Source organism: Diaphorina citri, unplaced genomic scaffold (genome assembly GCF_000475195.1).
Source record: "Diaphorina citri unplaced genomic scaffold, Diaci psyllid genome assembly version 1.1 scaffold2789, whole genome shotgun sequence".
Lineage (NCBI taxonomy): Eukaryota > Metazoa > Arthropoda > Insecta > Hemiptera > Psyllidae > Diaphorina > Diaphorina citri.
This window is the reverse complement of record NW_007380206.1, coordinates 21,471-28,607: the sequence shown is the minus strand read 5'-3', so window position 1 is coordinate 28,607 and position 7,137 is coordinate 21,471. Positions and strand designations below refer to the sequence as shown.

The 7,137-nt window shown below is 39.9% G+C and overlaps 1 protein-coding gene across 1 annotated transcript in view; it reads left to right on the top strand.

The window, feature by feature from the left end:
• LOC103519548 overlaps positions 1–7,137 on the top strand; it is a gene marked incomplete at its 5' end in the record, with an annotated part of 29,807 nt that overhangs the window by 14,188 nt on the left and 8,482 nt on the right. The gene's annotated exons all lie outside the window — the stretch shown is intronic.

Sequence of the window (7,137 nt, the reverse complement as noted above, 5' to 3'; positions counted from 1 at the left end):
TCCGAGAACAAACCTAATCCCTTCAGGATGAAATCCGCCACGCCGCCCCGGGCGGCGGGAATCGAACCCGCGGCCTAGCGCTTACAAGGCAGGCGTGCTACCTTCCAAGGTAACTTGGGCTGGCTTACCTTGGTTCGTCCGTTGATAACAAAGTCTCCCATTCGACCATTATTGACCATCCTGTTGGCTCGCATGATAATCGCGTCCACTTCGGATATAAGTCTCCCGATATTTGAACAATACGTTTCCCGTCCATCTATCCAAGTGATTTGATCGCCGCGAATTGTCTTCAGGTCTTGCTTGTTGGTAGATTTGTTGCTGACTAGTTGTCCGTCCTTGAACACGCCGCTATGGTACATGCCCAGCACTTCGTGTAACACAGCCATACCTGAGGAGAGATGGTGAGGAAGAAACATTTCAGAGCCATTGCGGTTGCATTGGAAGTGTAGTCGTGCAACTTTTATCCATTTTTTTTGTTTTTTTTTTTTTTTTTTTTTTTTTTTTTTTTTTTTTTTTTTTTTAAGAGGTTTGACAGAGGGAACTTTAACTGCTATGGTCTTATCGTCCCGAAATCGAGGAGAGAAGGAAGACAGGATAGGAGAAAGCCAGCCGTTCCGAGAACGAACATTATCCCATCAGGATAAAATCCGCCCCGGGCGGGAATCGAACCCGCGGCCTAGCGCTTACAAGGCAGACGCACTACCAACTAAGCTAACTAGGCTGGCGTATGTACTTTGAAACCGCTTTCAAAATTACTTCAAGGCACAACATTCTTTTACATCCGTGCATATTTCTTTTTTTTTTCCTAGTTAAGCAAGGTCTTTTTACTGAATTGTTAGTTGTATGTGTTATTTTTTAACCCATCAAAATATACGAGACCTTGTTTAGACTGCTGGGGTAAAGGGACTTTTCAGTCCTATTCGGGCAGGATAAACAAGGTATATCCTATTCTATTCAAGAAAACCGCCATGGCCGGGATTTGAACCCAGCACCTCCACGTTGAGAGTTAGTGTGAACATTCGGCCAGAGGTGTCCAGCATTAGATCGAGATGAGTTGTATTCGATTATGTGACTTTTAATTCAGTCATACGAAATTTCTCTTTGGATTAGTTTGGACCTCAGAATAAGAATAACATAGAAGGAGGGTTTGAGTCTTTTTACATATCAAGGTCGAAGGACAGTTCACGAACAGCTGACTAACCAAATTTGTTTAGTGAGCTGACAAAACTCTTCTCTCATTGGTGGAAATTTTCTGAAAATTATTGAAATCTTTGTTTACATTTTGCAGTAAAAACTCGTATATCGATTCGATTATCGATACTTAGGTATTATCGATTCTTAATATCGATTGTTGTTTTGGAAATATCGAAAATGTTTGTTTATGTTTTGATTGTGATTTTTCCTAACCTAACTTTTGTAACTTGAAAAATCTCGTGCTGGATGTCTGGAAAATAAAAAGGCTAAAAAGGCTATGTGAACTTTAGAAACTATTGTTTTATTTACTGCTCTCTGCTAGATACAGTTTGAAATAGTCAAAAAAATTTCCCAAAGTTCAAGCTTCCAGAATGTACCCCATTTCTCTGAAAACCATTTCAAACAAACTGAAAATGAAGCATCAGAGGACGATGGATATTAATGTAGGAGCACAATGCATATTTACTGAAGAAGAAGAATTAGGTATCATTTATTTTGTTAGATGGTCTGTATTTTCAATTTCCCCCGATTTCTGAATGGTTTTATGAATTTTTAAAGTCAATAATGGATAAATAAGATAATATACCCATCGAATTTACTTAGAAGTTGTTAAAAGTAAAAGTTTTGTAAAAAAGCAGAAATGATGTTTCAAAATTTCTGTAAAAATCATCCTACCCAGGAAATTATTCATGGTCCGGCACTGGTACCAAATCAGCTGATAGCTGATGTATAACCTTGATTTGAAAAGTGTCTTTCGTTTTGGTCCTAAACCCTCCCTCTATGTTATTCTTATTCTGAGGATTGGACAGTGGCCCCCTACCACACCCGCTGCCAGTCCAAAGAGAAATTTCGTATCATGACTGAAAACTGAAAAGTCACATAATCGAATACAACTCTCCTGTGAACAGAATAGAATAAATGACAGATAAAAGAATAGAATAGAATAGAATGTTTTCAACAAAATAACAAGGTGGGCAGACCCCACTTTTATTTTTACAAGGAATTTACAATTTTACATAGATTACAATATTATTACAATAAAAGAAAACAATTATTACAATAAAAGGTACAATACAATAAAAGGAAACATATTATATACATAGGTACAGAGAGTTTGACATGAGAAAGTAGTAGCGAGTTTTTGCAACCAAAATTAGCGTCCCATTAACTGAACTGAACTGAACTCTTAATTAACATTACCTATTTGACGAAAACCCGTTTTTCAATTAACGAGATGGTTTTGGTTGCGAAAACTGTCTAATAAGGACTTAACAATATTTTACATTGATTACACATTACAGTAAAGGAGAACAATGAAGCTCGAGCTCGAGAAGCTTTTTTTTCGGCATATACGGTACAAACTAGCAAAATGCTGAAAAAATACGGATTTCCCGAATGAAAAACAAAAAAACATTCTCTTAGATAAATAAAAAAACTTTGTGTTTTTCGTACGTACCTATCTTTTTAAACTCTTTTTTTTTGTAATTTTTTCTGTTTATTAGTCAGTTCCCGTATTTTCCATAGATTTGGAAAAAAACCGGAACAAAGGTGTGTTCCGGTGGAACATTTGATTTTTGACAAAAATACGGATTGTTCCGGGAAATAACGTACGGTTGGCAACCCTACTACGCACACAGGGATTTTGGTAACTGTTACAACTTGCGACTCCGGCTCTGATTTTGGTTTTAAAAAAGCAAAATTGTCAACCTAGTTAGCTTGGGTTTGGGGGTTAACGAGAAAAAGAGGTTGGATAAAAAAAGGGAACTGTAATAGAGACCTTTAGAAACAAGGAAAATATGTAATATTACTCCATGTATCAATATTACTGCGTCATGGCATTGTGGAAACGGTTGATAGACGCATCTCGTACGACTGATGAGGCAGCGTACTTAAAATACAATAGAATATTTGGATCACTCACTGCGCTAGATTCATTGCCTTCAGAAATAGTAGCATACCTATCATGTATAGGTGATTTCGCGCTGAGAGTCCAGGTGTATCCGATTCAAGCACAACTATTCGGTGCATCAGGACATTTTGGTAGAGTGGGTCCGAACACCCACCAATGGTATTCTTCAATCCCTTCTCCTTTCATATCATTACTTCGATTACTCCAGGATTTCAACTTCCAAGAGGACGAAGACCCGAGTTGGGATCTACCACCTTTACTTAGACCACAGACTCAGCTAGCTACACTACCGAACGCCAATCTACTCGGGTGGGGATTGGCGACACAACTAACATCTTATCAAAGGCAAACTCTCGTCTCACTTGGTTTTGAAGAAGACATCATACCTGCGCGTAACGTTGACAACTTCCCACTTCTAATCGAATTACTGTCGCATGTATCTGATCATCTTCTGGAGACTAAGGTGACGATGAAAGAATTTCCATCTAATCAGAAAGGCTCACTATCTCAAATACCTTTCACCGACCGCATTCTTGAAGATACTGAACCCCAAACATTAATCAGTAATAAAAAAACTATCGAAAACTATCGATGGCGCTGACTATCGATAGTTCTCCTCCTCTAGGTTGTAGCAGCTCTTCTAGGGAAATACCTGTTGCTTCCCCTTCGACTAGTATTCATGACGGTTTTAGTCCGACTGTTGCCCCCCCCCCATATGTGGTTTGAGAGATGAGACTCATGATCATTCTGATAATTATTCTGACGAGGATTCTGATGATTCTCTCAACATTACTGATGTATTCATAGACAAATTGAGATCCTGGGCGGTCACTTTTAACATTAACATAATGGCCCTCACAGCTTTGATATTCATTTTAAACCAAGTCTTCAAATAGAAAGAAAATCGCAAAGAAAGAGTTTCAGTCACCTTTGGCGGGGGTTTAGGTGATAAATACCTATGTTGCCCCTTCAATTGCATAAGTGCGGGATCCCGCGGGATTGGCCAAATCCCGCGCGGGATCCCGCGGGATTGGGAAAGTGCGGGATTTGCGACCCCTAAATCTCACACACAGTTCTAGAATCAACAAAAGGGAAAGACATACGATATCACCTTTATATCACCTGAAGGTACTCCACCAATAATCAAGTTGACTTACGAATACTCATGATCATTCTGATAATTATTCTGACGAGGATTCTGATGATTCTCTCAACATTACTGATGTACTCATAGACAAATTGAGATCCTGGGCGGTCACTTTTAACATTAACATGATGGCCCTCACAGCTTTGATATTCATTTTAAACCAAGTCTTTCACTTATTCCTGCCAAAAGATGGTAGGACACTAATGAAAACTTGCCCTACGGGACTGAGTTGCAATGGGGACTCCCCGCTGTATGGACAGAATGGGGACCTGTTGAATAGGAGCAATGGGGATGCGGGATCGAGAAGGAATGGCGATGGGAAGGTTGGGGGTTCGAGTCCAGATCAGGTAAGAATATGAGTATATTCAAATATGAATACTGCTCGAAAAGCAGTCTCAGTGGCCGAGTGGGTGTCACACGAGGCTTGCACGCCGGAGATTCCGGGTTCGAAGTTTTGTCGACCCCGCGCTTGGAGTTCGGGGTGCACTCAGCCTCGTGAGGACTGTCGAGTAGCGACCAGTGTCGGCATTAACAGTGTTGTTGTTGTTGTTGTTTTTAAATGCTCGGGAGTTGACTACTAGGTCATTTTCCCTCGTGCATCCCAATACTTTGCTACCAAGTTGGTGTTATTTGAAAGCCCTGGACATATTAATAAATGTTCTGCATTCATATTTGCTTGTAAATTACATAGTGGGCAGATGAGGGTGTCTTTACAACCTATCCAATGTAGATTGTTGATATGAGTAGATGAGTATTAATAATATGAGAGGCACTTATTACTAGTTCACTTATTAGATTCCATTCAATTCAATTTAATATTTATTGTATTGTTAATACACATTATATACAATTTACAAATAATTGTACCCACTAAAGTTGTGAAAAAGCTCTCTGTTTTACCACAAAGAATTCATGATTTGAATTCACAGTTGGATGGAAGAGCTCACTCAGTGAGAATCCTGCCATAAAAAAGAAAAAAAGATTAGATTTGAACTGCCAATAATTACTTACCTTTGTATGTATAAATTTCCAGGTGGATTCGGACATACGTCGAATAAAAAAAGTAAGATGAATACATAATAAATTAAATAATACAATGTAAAAAATCATTTCCTCTATTGTCCTGATTAAAAATAATATGTACGACAATTTAAAATGACCAAAGAATGAACATTGAAATATGAAGAAAATATAATAATTTATTAATTAGTTCAAGAATTGAACAAAAATTAAGTAAAGAATACTTGAATGTGACAGAAAATCAAGAAAATCTACATATAAACGCAAAGAGAATAAGAATCTCACCTACAACATCAACCGCCCGGTCAAACCTACCCGCTCCGACACCTCCCTGACGCGAACCAGCCAATCTCTCACGCGGCCCGGACATTCGCTCCCCGCCAACCATCTTTCCAATGGGAGTAGCCACGCGAGAGACAGCTCGGCTCAATAAGAAATTCCCCTTTTTCGACCGCCACTGCGAAAAATCCCTCGCGCAAGCCCAGGTCAGCGCATCAACCGGTGGCTCAACCGCTGAAACGGATGAGTTACAAATCCTAAACGAAGACCTGGGCGGCCTGTGGGATACGATGTGCATTCAGATCGACGAGGTACGCGGGCGGTTTGAGGAGCTGAGCCGGCTGCGAGAACACAACTGGCTGGAAGCGAAAGAATCGAAAGAGTCGCGGGAAGGAAACGCTTCGGCCGGGCGATCGGGGATCCCGCGCGGGAAGCGGGCGTCGCTTGGCGGGACGAGCTCCTCGGCCGCGGGCAGAGCGTCTCTCTCCCGGGTAGCGGGAACCGGCAACTCCACTACCGGCAAGACGCTCTCGCGCCCGGGCGTTTCGAAGTCGACGAGCGCCCTGCCCAAACTGGGCGCGGGCGGGGCGAAGGCGGAAGAGCGGAGGAAGTTTTTGGAAGAGAAGAGGAAAGCGATGATGGAGGAGAAAAGGAAGGCAATGCGAAGGGAGGAAGAGGGAGATGGGGAGGTGCAATTCATGTAAGAATCTCGATAGAACTGTATACCTAACTGGGTCTCCTTACTCCACGAAATTATGGACTAATGAAAATTACTAGTGTACTTAAGAAAAAAGCAAAATAATAATAATAATAATAAGATTAAAATGGTTATTTACAGTAAAATTGTTAAAATTATTCTGTACCAAATACATAAGACCTTGTTTAGACTCCTGGGAAAGAGGGACTTTTCAGTCTCAATAGTCTCATTCTGGCAGGATAAACAGATCATATTCTATTCTAGTGTACAAAGTGTATTAATTAGTTTACATGAGTAAATTATTATAACTTTGACGCATGTAAACCATTACAGTAGAACCTCGATTGTTTCCACTCCAAAATCCATTGTTCTTTCAAAGGATATCCTATCTTATCAGAGGAAAAGATCATAGAAAGTGATCATTTTAACTACCCCCGGTCCCAATTAGTTGAAATAATCGAGGTTATACTGTAATTTAACTTATAGTGATTTTCATTTATTCGATACTTTCGCGGGATAAGGCCCTGTAGGTGTGTATTAGATGGGTACATAGTGAGTGAGGTATATCTTATATGTAAGAAAGAACTACTCTTTTCAGCGTTGAAATGCCTGTGGAGAGTGATTCACAGTAAAAATTGTAACTCCCAATACGTTGAATACCTATAGGATATCCTATCTTATCAGAGGAAAAGATCATAGAAAGTGATCATTTTAACTACCCCTGGTCCCAATCAGTTGAAATAATCGAGGTTCTACTGTATTATAACTTATAGTGATTTTCATTATTCCTTACTTTCGCGGAATAAGGCCCTGTAGGTGTGTATTTTAGATGGGTAAATAGTGAGTGAGGTATATCTTATATGTGATGATGGGTCCGACTTGCAATGCAAC